This window comes from Malania oleifera, chromosome 4, assembly GCF_029873635.1.
Source record: "Malania oleifera isolate guangnan ecotype guangnan chromosome 4, ASM2987363v1, whole genome shotgun sequence".
Lineage (NCBI taxonomy): Eukaryota > Viridiplantae > Streptophyta > Magnoliopsida > Santalales > Ximeniaceae > Malania > Malania oleifera.
Window position 1 is genome coordinate 23,924,669 of NC_080420.1, and position 17,773 is coordinate 23,942,441.

Here is a 17,773-nt window from a genome sequence, read left to right on the forward strand (position 1 = left end):
TCATAAGATACAGATTTTTTTCCCAAACTTCATCTCAATATTTTTCAAGGTTTGAACTAAAAATCCTCATCATAAAAAGGCTTTACACATGAATTTATTTATCAAAAATGATTATTATTTAGATTATTAGATATAGCAAGAAATTGCTTTTTACTCGGTCAAGATTTTCTCTTTTTTAAAAGAAAATAAAATATATTATCCAAAAATACAGGTCTTAGTAGTCTTTAACTTTATAAGAAAAATTAGCATAACCAAATTAAATGTCCATTGTCACTAGTAGTGATTCAAGCACCTTTCCTATAAATATGTGAAAACAAAAAAGTAATTTTTCTAAATATTCTTGAGCTCCATAGTCATATGTATGTATGTGTGTGTGTAAACACATGTAAAGCTATGGTTGAGAGCCTGCGTACTTCTTGTTACCATGAATTTTAAGCTTTAACACGACAAAGACTTGCATTGAGTATTTAGTAAAAATCATCTATGGCTTAAAAGAGCAAGTTGAGCTAACTCTAAACAAAATAATGGAAATTTAGGCTTATGTTGTTGTTGCGTTTTTTTTTTTTTTTTTCTTACCTAAGTAGGCTTAGAATTATAGTCTAAACTCTAGGCTCGTGACCTCCTTGACCTAGCTTATATAGTTAGGCACCAAGGGAGCCTGACATCTTAGTTTTTGAAAGTGTTGAGAATTCTACTTGTAAGTTTGTCTCATATTGAAAAAAGTGAGTGGATAATGGGGATATACATGGTTGAACCCAAGACCCAATGGGCTTAAGCTTTTGGGTCGGGTCAAGTTGGTGCTCACCTACGTGTATCATGCATACATTTGGACTCCTCCTCGTGCTAACAAGTGGTATCGTAAGATGCAGTGATAAGGCCTACTTGAACAACCGTTGAAGAATTAGTCTCATGAGGGAAAAGATGGCTTCCGTTCAAGTGGAAGCAGTGGAAGCAGTTGGAACTCACAAGTGAGGGGCAGATTGTTGAGAATTTCATTTGTGAGTTTGTCACACATTAGAAAAAATGAGTGGATGATGAGTGCTTATATACATGGTTGAACCCAAGACCCAATGAATTTAAACTTTTGGATCAAGTTGGTGCTCACTCATGTGTATCATACATACCTTTGGACTCTTCTGGCGTTAACAAAAAAGTGTTATAACTTATAACTCAACTTACAAGGGTCGTTACAATGACGTCATCACCATGGCATCTCCCAAATATGTGAGGGAAGGGTCCTTCAGCAACAAAGCATCTCCCAAAACCTTAATTAATCCCTACCAGTGCACTACTTATACTTCAAGTGGCGAAAACAGGGTACATTCACATGTTATAGCTCCCTTTATTCTTGTTATCTTCTCCTTCTATATACTCCTATAACCCTATTGATATAAGCATTATAAAAAGACCTAAGCACCCAACATTAGGCTTTAAAAGCTTCATGTCCTTTATAGTTAACCATATTGGCATTGTCTGCCACCAAACATTTTGTCTTTTAGAAGGAATTAATGCACCTCTATGGAGGAGCTTGTGAAGGAGGGAAGCACTATATGTTAAGCAACCTTTCAATCCAACAAGAGTGGACACTACTGGTTAGTTCATGTCATTAATAAAGTATGAAGGCTATGATTAGTGATATATTACAAGAAAGGAGAATTGCAACACTAGGCATTATAAACTGCACTCACCAAATCTAATTGAAGACTTGTCCATAGCTTAAGATATAAACCACCAAAAACTAGAAAGGAAAAGACACAAAATAGACAAGCAACTGAAAAGTTAGAAAGCACTAGCCTTTGTGTGGGATTGCTCTTTTTTATTTTTCAATTCTTAATAAATTCAAAAAAGGATAAATGATACATTCAAGTAAGATGGGCAAGGAAGCAAGTAGGATATCGTCAGTGAACTTACAAGAAGCTTAAATCCATTATTCACTAAGGAAGTCATGCTTGAGCCATTGCCCAACAAATTTAAATACCTTAATTAAAGACATATGACACAACTAAGAATCTAATATATCATCTAAATACTATTAACACCTTAATATTACTTAAATGGGCACTAGAAGCAATTATATGCCAAGCAAACATTACTACCTTAAAAGGGCCAACTACAAAATGATATTTTAACTTGAAAAAAAAAATGTTTGTTGGATCCTTTAGTTCTCCAAGCTATTCACTACCACTTTTTACGTAATAGACATCAAGTGAAGATAAGAATTGAATAAGCCAACGTGAAGAGGATAGTAAAACGTTGAAAGGTTTTGTATGCCACTTCACCAATAGAACCATTGAAGTGAAGAATCTAGAATGTCAAATTGCACTTGTTGCCCTCACCACAACTCTTTGTTCATGGAAAGTTCTTATGATGCTTAGGCAAATGACCACCTACCAATACGTCCAAGCTTATGATCTACATGTATCAATAGTCATTTTTGCACCCAAAAAAATTTCACAACCCACTTAAAAATATGGAAAATTTAGCTAAAATGTGAAAAGAGAATAAATGTAAGGCAATTAATTTTCTATTTAATGATGGTCAACCGGTCCCTTTTCCCTTCTATGTTTTGGCACCACCTGATAAGTGATCGATCAGCTCTCTTAAGGCAGATGATCGGTCCAATAAAAATTCAAATTTTTGAGTTGTTTTATTTTGATTCATTGATGGATCTAGGTATGCTAATTGTCTTAGTTATTGCTTGAAAAGACCCGAAAATTTAAAAGGATTAAAATAATTTAAAAAAATAAAAAAAATAAAAGAACAGATAAATAAATAAAAGGAATGGCGTGGAAAAAAGAAGAAAAAAAATTAAAAATAAAGAAATTAAATTAAATTAAGATAAATTAAATAATTAAATAATTAGTTATTAAATTAAATATTTTTACATTGGATTTAAAAAAAAAAACTAATTAGGATGATATATATAAGTAAGTTATTATATAATATATATATATATATATATATATATAAAGTAAAGTAAAGGAAGAGATAAGAAGAGAAGAAAAAGAAGAAAGAAGGAAAAAGAAGAAGAAGTAGACGCCCCCCCGCCCCCGCCTTCTACAACATTCTGCGAGCTCCAGTCACTCCATCTCTCTCTCTCTCTCTCTCTCTCAATTACTCGGCGAGTTTGCGACGGATTGGGAAACGGAAGGTACTGTTGGAATCCTAGTTCCGCTGCCGACATTTTTACTGGAGTAAATTTGTCGTAAGAACAGTTTAGGCACTGCTCTTGGGGAAAGGTATTTTTTCTCCATTTTCTCAATTTTTCTGTTAATATGTGGTTAAATCGACGAACGGACACCACCACCGGGTCCTAATCGTCGTCGTCGTCATTTTGACGTAGGTAATTTTTCAATTGGGGTTTTCTAAACCCTATTCCAAAGCGAGAGTGAGATTTGAAAAATTTGACAATTTGGCTAAATTTAAGGGTATTAAATAATATTTTATTCAGGAATAATTTATTGGAACTAGGAATTTAATTTTAGGGTCCGGGTGAGCACCACAAGTATTTTTCGGAGTCCTTGTTGGCATAGTTCAAGAAACCAGGTAAGGAAAAAAATATATATTAAATTAGAAGTTTTATGAATTAAATGAAAAATAAATTGTGTTATATGTACGTGTAATTTTTCAGTATGGGTAAAATGCTAGCCATTTTAATTATATTTTTTTCGAGTTTAGGGCTATTTATTAGACATGTATATGTGAAAATGAACTGATGAAAGTGGAAACATATTTTCAAAATATTTATGTAAGAAATAAAAGGTATTTTTAGTATATAAACATGAAATGTTTGTTGGCTTATTTTATAGGCAGTGTATGAGTTTTATTGCTAAATTGTGTGGCATGAGTAAAATAGAATTTTGTATAAAATTATGTTATATATACGAGATGCAAGATATACAGAAAATGAAATGAGCATGAAAATGATATATGAAATATGATGCATGTGAGTGTTAATACAATCATGGAAACAACCATGGCTGAAAAGATGTCAACCACGGCTGAAAGAATGCCGAAGCTAACCAACCACGGCTAAAAAGATACCGACCACGGCTAGAAGGATGCCGACCACGGCTGGAAGGATGCTGAAGCTAACCAATCACGGCTGAAAAGATGCTGACCACAGCTGAAAGGATGCCGAAATTAACCAACCACAGCTAGAAAGATGCCGAGTATTTATGAATTAAAATAAAAATGAGTATGAAATGAGAATGAAATGAAAAGAGAAATGAATGGAATGGAAATGAAATGTGAAATGTGAACAATGTAAAATGGGAAAGAGTCACTTAAAGTGAAATGTAATGCAATGTTAAGCCATGAATATGAACAGATTTGTATGATTGAATAATGATAGAAAAGAATGATGTATTATGATATTAGAAGTATGTATGTACGTAGAACATGTTACGATTGGGCAAGGCGTACCTTTCGCCTGAGGGCTTGCTGAGTAAGGCGAGTGCACTAGTAGCTACAGATGTGGTAGTAGTTGCATAACGTACTAGGGCAGAGGGAACCTACTTGTATGGACGGGTAGACTTCCCCATCCTTAGGGCCTTTGCTGGTAAACTTTTGTAGGAACTGTGTGAGTACGAGATTAATTTAACACTTGAGGGCTTACTGAGTAAGGTGAGTGCCCTAATATGCTTAAATTATGACCTTCGGGTTGCTAAATGTATCAGAGCAGAGGGGTGCTACTTGTATGGACATGTAATCACCTCTATCCTCCGGAAATCTCATGGGTTAAACATTTGCATATGTTTAAATAAGATCAGAGAATGATTTCAAAGATTGTGTTAACGATTTTTAAATGTTAAATATTATGTTGATTATAAACTCATGTTGGCCACACACTGCTTTAATATATTGTTTCTTCCCTTACTGAGATGTGTCTCACCCGAAAATAAATGTATTTCTTTTTCAGGACATCCTCAAGATCGAACTTTGAGAGCTCGAGGTTTTTATAGCATTATTGGGATATAGAAAAAGAAAATGATATATTTCTATGTTAATTTTGGGGAATGTAAATATTTATGTTTTATGCCTTTATGTTTTAAGGCTATTGAGTAAGGAATGAATGTGAAAATACTGAATTGTTTTGGGAGTTATGTAGATTTATGGAAATGCAGATGATAGATGATTTATTATGGATTATAGTTAGAATTAGTAAACTCTGGTATTATGTTATATGGAGATTATGATTATATTTTTCACTGCGTATGTTAGGTTTAACTATGATTTATCAGGAAAATGATCATGTATAACGCACCGGACCCGAGTTTAAGGGTTCGGGGCGTTTCATTGCCACATATCAGAAAAAAGACTAGGGTGGTTGGTAGTTGTTGGTTGGTAGCTAATTTAATTTGAATTTGAATTTTTCAAATTCAAATTTCGAAGTTGTTTCCCTCCAATTTTGAATAATCTGTGTCTAAATTGGGTTTGAGGACCTGTTTAGGTTGCAACATTTGGTGACTATTTTGAAATCAGACAAGTGTAGACCGCCAAGCTATTGGTTAGTCTAACTAGTCTTTTTTTTTTTTTTTTCATCTTTGAAAACATAGTCATCACTTTATCTTTATTTCTATTTTTGAAAATAAAAAATAAAAGAAACTCTTTTGAAGAGATTAGGCCTAAAAGTACAATTATGCATAAAGAAGGTAATATTTTAAATTTCCTTCATTGAAAAACACTCATTCCATTGAATGATTATCATGCTTACCTTGTGTTCCTCTAAAATGGTTCATTTTATAAAATGCACAACATTCACCCTCTTTAAAAAAAAATTTCGTAGAACTTATGTAGAGGTCTAAGTATTATGAAAGCCCTACTACTTTGCTGCCAAATTTTATATATTTATGAATAAAAAAAACAAGCAGTACAAAGAACACACATAAACATACATATGCATGCAAATAATGAAACATTGCAAGGAAAAAATTGAGTTTTTGTTTGGTTTAGATGAATCTACAAAGTGGATTGCCCACGTATCCTCAAAGAGGAATCAAAATATTTGTACTTTGAAAACCATTTTCAAAAATAACTTTAAAAAAAAAAATTGTTTGGACGATCTTTTACAAAATCATCATTGAAAAACACTTGAAATCCTTTGAATACCTTGAAACCCTTATTGAAAAAAGCCTTCAATTCTTGATTAGAAAAAGGATTCTTCGATGGATTATCTATAAAATAGAGATTGAAAACAAGTTTTATATGTTTGAAAATCATATTTTTCCACCTCAAACCGCTTCATGAGTGATCATCTTGAAAATGATTTTACTTTTGTAAAAACTTAAAAATGATATGAATTTTTTGGAGGAGAGCCAAAAATCCGACTTGAAATCCGATTGAAAACTTGGAGAACACCCAAAAGTCACACCATAGGTGTATGACTCCAAAGTTTTGTCAAAATATTTTAGGAAAACCTTTGAATGCTTTGAAAGAACATGAATGATCATGTTTAATTTCATGAAAACTTGATTTTTATTTTTTTGCAGAAGAAATCACAAAACACTTTCAAATCCAACATAAGACTTGACCATTTACATTTAGGCAATTGTAAAAATTCAAAATAAAGTCAAATCTAGGAGAAAAAGTATGAAAAATGTACAAAATGGTACCTCTCAGGATTTGGCGGTCGACCACCTACTATAAAGTTCAAAGGGTCGGTCGACCGCTTGTAGCCTTAATGATTGTTTTTCCAAATCCGCACAGGCTTGTTAACTTCCTGCAAGGGCTGTCGATCACTTGCATTGTAAATTGACTTTTTCATGTCAATTTTGGCACTTCGGACACGTACATCTTGAAGATAAAGGAAAATATTACAAAATGATATGCATGATATAATAGAAATATGAAGGAAATAAAGTATCACACACCAAACCTAAAACATGCTTCCAAAGAATAAATATTCTAAAATTCTTTAAGTTTGATATATTATGTTTCTTTTTTTTGACTAGCACCATGTGTGAAGGCTAGTGGATGGAATCAAAGCTGAATTCACCTGTGGAAAGAAAGATGGACAAGAGAATTATGGCAGACATACTCAATATGACCATACAACCATATTTAATTCCCAAAGAATCACCAATCCAAAAAAACAAATTTCTGTGAACTTTTAAATTAACATAATTCAAATGTTAGTTGTGTACCTCCCTTTGTAAAGAAAAAAAGACAACAACAAAAAAACACAACATTTTTATTGAGGTAGAAGAAGTTTAATAAGATTTATACATAATAGTTACAAACATGTTTTGGTCTTCTCAAAGTTATATTTTTCTAAGAAATATAACATTTATTATATATTTTTTATTATTACATTTTGTGATAAATTCCTGAAAATTTATATATATATATATATTAAATTAAAGTTCAGATGAGCTAATATATGTCTTATATGACTTGAATAATCACTAGTAAAAGTTTTAAATCACTCATAAAAAATAGTTGGGTTGATACATATGTGTTGGGGTGAGCATAATTCAGTTAAAACCGAATTAACCGAATTAACTGAGTAAATTCGGTCGGTTAGGTTTGGATAAAAATTTATTTGGATCAGTTCGATTTTTATTTTCATTGAATTTTGATTTTCGATTTTCGGTTTGTTTTTTGGGTTCAGTTAATTCAGTTAACTAAATAGTATAAATTAATAATAAATAACTATATATATATATATATATATTATATTTTATATATTGTATATAGACTAAATTTTATCTATTTTTTATATATTATATATATTAAAATTGTATATGTAACACCCCAACCCCGAGGGGCTTGGGATATTAACTTTTTACTACTGATTTACAGTGGAAGCAAAATAAACTCAATTTTTATTAAACCAGAGCACTAATTATCCATATTACAATCATTTATTTCAAAAGAAGAAAAATTACACAAACATAAATATCTGAAACCATACTAATATTTCTAATCAATCTTTAATTTTCTATCCCCACTCGTATGCTTGCTAAGCCTGATTTCCAACATGTTCTTCAGAATTATCTGAAATAAAAATATGATTGGAGTGAGACGATGCTCAGTAAGTAAATAAGATTATTATTAGTGTGTGGCTAAAATGAGTTTTTAAGGAATTTCGTAAAACAATATTTAATACTATAACTTCAAGACTGCTTTTAGAATAAATATAAATTTAAAAATTTCTACATAAAACTTTTGTCATCAATTTCAACAGTAAATTTTTGTAATCATATACTATAACTGCTAAATTAAACTCTTAACTTTAAAACTGTAAAAATATTTAATGATAAACATACATATACTTTTCCTTATATGTTTTCCTTGGATCGTCATTTAAGCACCAAAATGATTCTTTTAACGTAAACTTACACTTTTCCTTCAAATCATCAGTAACTTTGTACACGTAATTAAATATGTATAAACATATATATAAAAATCACCCTTAGGCCTGTTTGCCGTAAGTCATGTTTACCCCCATGACTGGGTTGTGTGGTCCGAAGACTGGACTTAGCTGGCTGGCCGACCAAACTAAATCAACGTACGTAAACTTTAAGTGAGATTTTCCTTATTAAGTCCTGATCCGGAATCAGGTGTGCACTAAGGAGAAATCCACTAACATAAATAACCACTTTGTAAACAGTGTGGGTGCACTCTGATCCATATAAACTTTAAGCTGCGGTACCGAGCATCTGTAACTTTGAACTTTCGTTTCCATAAGGGGTTTTAAAATCATCTTATTACAATTTATGCAATTTAAAAATAATATCGTGAAAATCTCATCTTTACTCATATTTTCATAAAAATGCAACGTAGAAATAAACTCATGCCATACAATTTTTGTGTTAAAAATATATATAATTTTATTTTTAAATAGAAAGAAATGCTGAAAATTTATCCAAGGGGATTGGAACATTTCTTAACCCAAAAATAGATGCAAGTATATTAAAGATAGAACTGGTATAATTAAATATGCGTAAAAATAAACTCATAGAAATTTTGTGGAATTAAGTAGCATAATTAAAATTTACGTACAAAATAAACTCGGGTATGAATTTAAAATAAAAAGAAACTAACATAATCAAAATTTACTTACAAATAAACTCGGGTATAAATTTTGAATAAAAATACTAACATAATCAAATTTACTTACCTTCTTCTTTTACCGCGTGCTACGAACACAATAACTATCTTTAAAAAAATGAGATCAGAAAGAGTGGGTGAGTGAGAACTTATTCAAAAATTCTCTCTCCACCACAAATTCTTTCACTCACTACTTCTTCTCTTCCTTGGAAAATTGTTGTGAAAAAATGAAGGTTGAGAGCTCCCTATTTATAGGAAAATTTTGGGGAAGAAATAAAATTTATGAAAGTATGGGGAGATGAGTGAAATTATAATTTTTTAAAAAAAAAATTAAAGAATGGGCAAGGTATGGGTTGAGTGGAGGCTATTTGGGAGTGCTTGCCACCATTCCTACTAAATAAATTTTTAATTAATTACTTACCTAATTAATTAATCCATTACCTAACTAATTATTTTATTATTTTATTATTTTTCTTAATCATTATTATCATTATTATTATCATTGTTATTAATTTTAAACTTGAGTGGAGGCCATTTGGGAGTGCTTGCCACCATTCCCATTAAATAAATTTTTAATTAATTACTTACGTAATTAATTAATCCATTACCTAACTAATTATTTTATTATTTTATTATTTTTCTTAATCATTATTATCATTATTATTATCATTGTTATTAATTTTAAACTACTTTTAGTATTTATTTTATTTTATTTTATTTTTGAACAAGAATTAAATTTAAATTTTAAAAACTCATGTGGGCCCCACATAAGTTTTGTGGGCCCCACGTAGTCTTGTGGGCCCCACACAACTTCGAGACCCAAATGGATCGTACGTAATTCCAATAATCCTCATACAATTTTATGAGCCCTACACAATTTCGAGACTCGTATAAACCTCCATACGGCTTCGGGACTAATGTGGGCCCCACACAGTCTTGTAGGCCCCGCGTAGGATACCTATATTATTATTATCTTATTATGTATTTTTACAAATTATGTCTGTCAAAACACTATTTTATGTATATATACTTATTTACGTGTACAAACAGTGTCTATCCTGTTTATCCTATGAAATTCCATTTTGACTAGGCCGACCTCCAGGGAGTGATTGAGCCGCAATGGTTTCTGAGCACTCGCTAAGATAAGGTCTTTCTTAAGCATCAAACATGGAATCAAGGATCCTACAGAAAAATACTTCTGTATTGATATTAACTTAATGACTATTTTTTATTATTTTATTATTATTGTACTTTAATCACATATATATATATATATATATATATTTTTGGGTCATCACAGTATATATATACTATTTATATTATTTATTATTATTATTATTATTATTATTATTATTATTATATATTAAAAATTTATATTTTATATATATTAAATATTAAATCGGTTAACCGATTTAACTGAAATTTGGTTCGGTCGGTTTTGAGTTTGGTTAAATATGAAATTCTAGTCGGTTCGGTTAATAAGTTATTTTAACCGAATTTTTTTTGTTAATTCGGTTAATTAACTAAATTCACCGAACCGACCGAATGCTCTCCCCTACTTATGTGTTAACATTTTTGTATTTTAAGAGGATTGCTATTGTATTAGTGGGTCAAGATTCATTCTTGTGTAAAGTTCTGAAAATATGTGTGATTTATCCAATTTTTAAAGGATTAAAATTTAGGTAGATATCACCTTAAGTAGTAGTTGTGGTCATTTAATTTTATGTACTAAGGAGATTGAATGTCATTAGTCAAGTAAAAACTTTTTTACATTAACATTGTCATGTTTTATGAATTGCCTTTAATTTTTATAATTATTTTTACGAGCATGTTGTAGTGATCCAAAAAAAAATTTAAATAAAAAAAATAAAAATTTAAATTAAATTTTAATTTTAATTTTAAAAAATTAATTAATTAATTATTATTAATTAAATAATATAATATAACAATAATATAATATTATAATAATATATATAATATATATAATTTATATAAAGTGATCAATCCTGCAATCTCAGGATAGAGATCACGCTGAGATTGAAATCTCAAACCCGACGCCTCTCCCACTCCGTTCAGTTCCTCGTCCCCTCTCTCCCACTCTCCTCAATCTCGTTTCTGTTATTCGGCCAATCAAAAATTCGAAAATATCGTTGGGCTCTACTTGCCGCCACCGACATTTCTACTAGAGCGGATCTGTCGTGGGAGCGGCATTGGCATATCTCCTAGGGTAAGGTCAAATCTCAAACTTACCTCAATTTCTCTTAAACTATAAACCCAATTAATGAACAGAAATGGTCAGGAGATTCATGAGGAGATTCTCTACAATCTAGTCAGAGTGAGTTTTCGAATTGGAGCTCTAGGGTACCAATCCTAAATCGGGGGTAAGTTTGATAATTTAGGCTTTTATTAGGCTATTTAGGATATTCAGAACCTAGAGGAATTTTAGGGAAAGTTACTCTAAGGATTGTGACAAATAATATGGTGAAATTTGAATTTTAGGGCTCGGGGGTTTTGAATGTCGTGGGGCGTAGGCTAGGGTTTTGTCTGGCTTTTCAGGAATCAGGTAAGGAGATTAAATTAAGTCAATTATTTTTTGAAATTTGAATCAATTAAATTGTTATGTTTATATAAATATATTTATTTATTCATTTGGGAATTTGAAGGCTATTTTGGAAACCAACCGTTCAAAATGAATTTTACAAACTTAGGATATATGGTATGGTAATTTTGAATAAAATGAACGGTGGTTAGCTTGTTTGTTTATAAGGATTTGTTAAAATGTGAAAAATCGTATGGTAGATGATTTAATTTATATGGATTATTGTATATCTGGATTTGAGATTTTGAAATATTGAATTGTCTGTAAAATACTGAATTGGTTGAGAAATACTGGAAATGCTTGTGAAAATATTGGAACTCTTTATGAAATGCAGGAGTTTAAACTAACGGCCAATGGTCAGGTGTTATTCGATTGCCCAAGGGCTAAGATTATTATTTTACAGTCGAGGACCGAGTTTTAATAGGCGGTTATATGTTGGATTGTATTTTGTGGTTGGGGGGCCAGGTGTTTAGAATAATAGGAAATATATATGAATTGATATTTTAAATGATGATTTCTGTTATTTAAATTGCATGATATGCTTTAGGAACCCTGGAGACCAGTGTATTGTGAGCACGGTATCGTTGCTAGTTAGACCATGTGCACCCACACAGTCTTAATAGAAGTGTAGGGGGTCCAGTCGACTGCTTGCGTGAGGTTGAAGTAAGGGTGTCGAACCTGCAGCTTTGTTGTGGATGCCTGCAGATGTATTTGCAAAGGATGTTATTTTTGACGTTGTTTGGGCTGATCACCTAGGCTTAGTCCAGCCTTCAGGCCGCACAACCTATGCCATGGAGAAAGTAAATGGCGTGTTTGTCACAGGGAGTGTCTTATATGCATATCTGTTAATTTATGTGAATACGAATAATTAATAAGATAATTTTGAGGGCTTGCTAAGAAAGGCGAGTGCCCTAGTAGCAATAATGGTATTAGAGCAAAGGGAAGTTACTTATATGGGCGGGTAATCTTCCCTATCCTCGACTAATTGTGTGTGTATGAGTGTAAATTAAGAATGTTTTCACAAATGTGTTTATCTATTTAGTGAACTGGTTATTTTTTGTACACTAAATGCATGCTGGCCACACACATTAACTTAGTCTTTCCCTTACTGAGCTGTGCCTCACCTCTACTTTCCAAATTATCTTTTCAGGAAGTCCTAGAGATTGAGTCTAGTGGGCTAGAGAAGCCGGGCTAAAGGTGTAAATTATATAGGTAGTGTGTAGATAGAGATTTTTTTTTTGTTTAGTTTTATGAGATGTAATTATGTGGAAATTGATACATTTGTGTATAAAGATAGTTAGAACTCTGGTAATGTAATTTGACGATTTTATATTTTATTTCCGCTACGTATTTGTGTTTTATATTTGATGAATAAGGTATCAGGTACACCGACGTCACTAAAGTAGCACTCCGGACCCACGTGGCGTGTCAGGGTCGTTATAGGTGGTATCAGAGCCTAGGTTTGTTAGGTTCTGCAGACTTTGAGGATTGATAATTACCAGAGTATAGGTTGAGATAAGATAGGGATAGGATTGGGTAGGTTAAGATAGGTTTTGGTCTGGAAGCTTGGAGACAGAAATCTATTGACGGACTTTTGCGATTTTCTGAATCAATCACAAGTTTCAGAAAACCATGGTAAATCCATCGATGGTTTCTTTTTTAGGTTGAGGGACTTGAACTCAGAAAATTTAGGTTGGAATATTAGGAAGAGTGGGTATATGTGTGAAGTTAATGTTAGGATGGAGATTTTTACCTCTATGTATTGTGATAGAATTGGAATATAAATATTATTTAATTAGAATTTGTATATTATATCAATTCCATCATTCCATATTTGCATTAATTATGTTAAATGCGAAATTTCTAAGTCGGGGTATGTCCTATTTACAGGATGGATTCCAAGGGAAAAGATGTTGTGATTGGAGGAGATACCTCTAGCGAGGATGATGTTGATGCTTCAGCAGTGCTTCGAAATATAGCGTGGTAGGCCAGAAAGGAAAATAGGAGGGACTCTAAAGAGCCAGATTAGCCAGTAATTGATAGGAGTTGCACATTTCAGCAGTTCACCCAGGCGAACCCATAGGCATTTACAGGTGGACCGAACCCGATCGTAGCCGAAAATTGGATTCAGGAAATAGAGGAGCTGCTGGGGGTGTTGGAGTGTACTAAGGAGCAAAAGGTGAAGTATGCCACTTACAAACTAGTGGGGGAAGCAAAGAGATGGTGGCGATCAACGAAAATGGTGGAAGAGCAGCACCCAGGGCCGGCGACTATCACTTGGAGCCGATTCAGGGAGGTATTCTTCGACAGGTATTTCCCCGCTGTCACGCGCGCTACTAAGATTGAGGAATTCCTGCAGCTGACTCAGGGGCCTATGGCTGTGCGACAATGTAACGACTCGAATAATAATGGGATTTAAATAAAGAGGAAGGGAAATGGAGACAGTAACAGAAGGAGGAAGTCGATTTCGTCGACAAATACAGGGGATTCGTCGACGAGGGTTTAAGAGAATTCATTGACGAAGACTGAATTTCATTGACAAAGAAATACTGAGAGAGGCTTGAGCCGACTGAAGTTTTTCGATGAGGACTGAATTTCGTCGACAAAATTATTAAAGGATTCGTCGACGAATAACGTGGCTCGTCGACGAATCTAGTTCTATAAATATAGAAAAATCCGGATTTTACTTTCCAATTAAGAAATCTCTTTCCTCTCTCTCCCTCCTTCGATTCTCTCTCTCTCTTTCGTCCATTTTGGGCTAGATTTACACCAAATCAACAATTTGAAGCCACCACGACGCTCCTGGGATAGTTCTCTGTAAGTTTGCCGGAGCGGATTGTTGATGGGGCTGAGTTGGAAACCATCCCAAATCTAGGATAAGGCTTTCTACTTAATATTTGGATTTTTGGCCGTTGTAGAAAGTGTTATATGCTTAGAAATATTGAACTTTAGTTCTGGGGAATGTTGTTTTCAGGGTATTGAGTTGGGAGCCCTACGGGTGCGAGGCAAATTTTCTTAGGGGTTTCAAGAATCAGGTAAGGGGATAAACTAAGCTAGTTCTTTTTAAGAAAATGTATATGCATATATATAGCATTCGATTTCAGCAAATAAATATATTTATATATGATTTATATATTTAGAAAAATACTGTTGAAAATGATGGTACGTTAAATATGTGAAAACCTGTTCAGTGTGGCATGAGTAGAATTGGTTATGAAATACTCTTTTCTGGGAATGCTATTATGATACAGATTTTTATAATGGCAAACCAGCGTACGGGTCGAGATTTTTATATGTTTTGCCGGTGTACGGGCCGTGCTATATGTATGATTTTCCAGAGTACGGGCTATGCTATGGATATATTTTGCTGGTGTACGGGCCGAGCTATGGATGTGATTTGCCAGCGTACGGACTGTGTTATGATATGATTTTCCAGCGTACAGGCCGAGCTATGGCTGTGATTTGCCAGCGTACAGACTGTGCTATGATTTGCTAGCGTACGGAACGAACTATGATAAAATGTGTAATACCGGCGTACGGGTTGATGATTTTCATGATATACTTATATATGCAAAATGACATGATTGCATTGATAATTAATGATATGAGATATCCATGTATCATAGTTTTAGTATATGTTATATGATATCAGAACCTGGTTGGCTTGGTCTAGGCTAGCACTTGCACGGTATCGATGCTATGTGTCCATGGTCTTCGTGATCATGATATTTGTGTTAACGCTGCTGTATGGAGTGGTGTGAGATTGGATGGTCGATGTGGTTTCTAAGAAGTGTGTGATCGCCCTTGGTGTATGAACTAGGTCTGGCAGACCCATTAGACTTACAGACTGTACTTTTGACTTGGCAGTGGTCGACCAACCATTGTCAGGTCTCGCCTTTAGGCCACACAACCCAGTCATGTGAGGGTAATACATGACAACAACCAGCTAACCTACCAGGAATATTTTTGTGTTATTATTATTATATGAGATAAGATATGTTATGAAAATGCAGTATGTTTTGCCATGTTTTGATGATATATATATATATATATATATGTTTTCCTAGATTTGACAAAATAGTTACTGATTATATTTTGTATGGTATATGTATAACACGGACTACTCATGTTGTCACACCCTAGTATTAGTTTATTTCCCTTACTGAGAGGTGTCTCAACCTAAAATTTTATAAACTTTTCAAGAGCCCCAGATAGGAGAGCAGAAAAAGCCCCGCTGATCTAGAGCTGTTGTTTGCCCTTTTTGAAGGGTAAGTTTTAGTAAGGATAGTTAGATTTTTGTGGGAAATGTCCCTAGATCTTATTTTTGGGATGTATGTATTGGAATATAGTGGATATAAAGTGACTCTAGTATTTATAGTAATGTGATGGATGTTTCGAATTTATAATATTGAGATTGTATGTTTCCTGCTGCTTAGGCTTTCCTTTTGTGTTCTGATTTATCCCTGGTATCCATGAGTCCAGGTGAATTATGATCTACTGAGCCAGAATATGTGATATTGATTTTATTATTATTATTTTTTAAATGTGGAAATTAAGCAGGTCATCACAATTTAGTATTAGAGCCTAAGTTGCTAGATTCTGTAGATTTTGGAAACAATACCAGAGTTTTGGAAATGATTTGAGGTTTTGTTCTACAGTCTAGAGACAGGACTTCTGTGGTAGTTTCTGTGTTTTTCCTGGGGTGACGATTTCAAAAAAACCATAGTAAGCTATTGTCGGGTTGTGTTCCTAAAATGTAGGATTGAGGATTAGAAATGAGTTGGAAATGTTGAGATAAGTGGTGAGGATAGGTGGATAAATTATAAGGATAGAATTTCTAAGTTGTGTTTGTTGTTTCTAGGATGGATCCAGGAGGAAGTAGTGCCCATGCGAGTGGCAGTGATGGAGCACGGCCTTCAGGTGCAGCTAGGACCGACTCTGATGCGGTATTACGTAGCGTGGCTCGGCAGGTTATGGCTGAGATCGCTAGGAGCTCGAGGGAGCAGAGTGGTCCATCTGCAGGTCATGGGTGCACTATCGAGAAGTTTACGAAGATGAATCCTCCAACATTTTCAGGTGGAGTTGATCCTGCAGCCTTCAAGAACTAGATGCAGGAGACCGAGAAGGTCTTGGCCGTGTTGCAGTGTACTGAGGAACAGAGGGTTCTCTTTGCCACCTATAAACTGACAGGAGAGGCCGAGAGGTGGTGGACTACGGTGAGACTATTAGAGCAGTAGAGGGTGACTCCGATAGCCATGACATGAGACCGGTTTAAAGAAGATATTTTTCCAGCTACTGTCAGGGAAGGTAAGGTAGAAGAGTTCCTAAGTCTGAAGCAGGGACAGCTATCTGTCCAGCAGTATGCAACACGTTTCATCGAGCTCTCTCTTTTTGCCCTGTATATTGTTCCTAATGAAGTAAAGAAGGCGAGGTAGTTTGAGAGAGGCTTGATGCGGAGCATATTTAGGCAAGTGGTGGTGCTGCGGATCCAGAACTTTACTGAGTTAGTCGACAGGGCAGCCTTGGCAGAGATTGGTGAGCGTCTTGATGCAGAGGAGCAGGGACAGAGGAAGAGATCTGCATCTATGGGCTACCAGCAGGGTCATAGACCAGGTTAGTGGAGGAGAGGAAATCATGGTAGAGGACAGAGGTAGGAGATGGGAGGATGCGAGGTGCAGGCAGGGCAGGGTCCTCCAGTCTGTCACACTTGTGGTAGGAGGCACTGGGGAGAGTGTCGAGCTAGTGGTGTGGTGTGCTATCGCTGCGGTAGATCGGGGCAAACGGTGCGAGACTGCCCTACCCTACCATATGTAGTTCCAGCTCCCAAACCATACCGGGGAGGTTATCAGGCACCACGTGGGGGCCAGCAGAGGAATGTGGCACCAGCCTGGGTGTTTACTCTGACGCCGGGTGAGGCTGAGACGACTGGTGACATGGTGACAGGTATGGTTATTATATTTTCCTTTAAAGTTATTGCATTGTTTGATTCAGGAGCTACACACTCGTTCGTGTCTTCGGGGTGTGTTAAATTATGTGGAGGCTGAAACACAACCATTAGATGTTGAATTATTGGTATCTACACCGACTGGGTCAGTAGTGAGGTGTAGTAGGGTGCTCCGA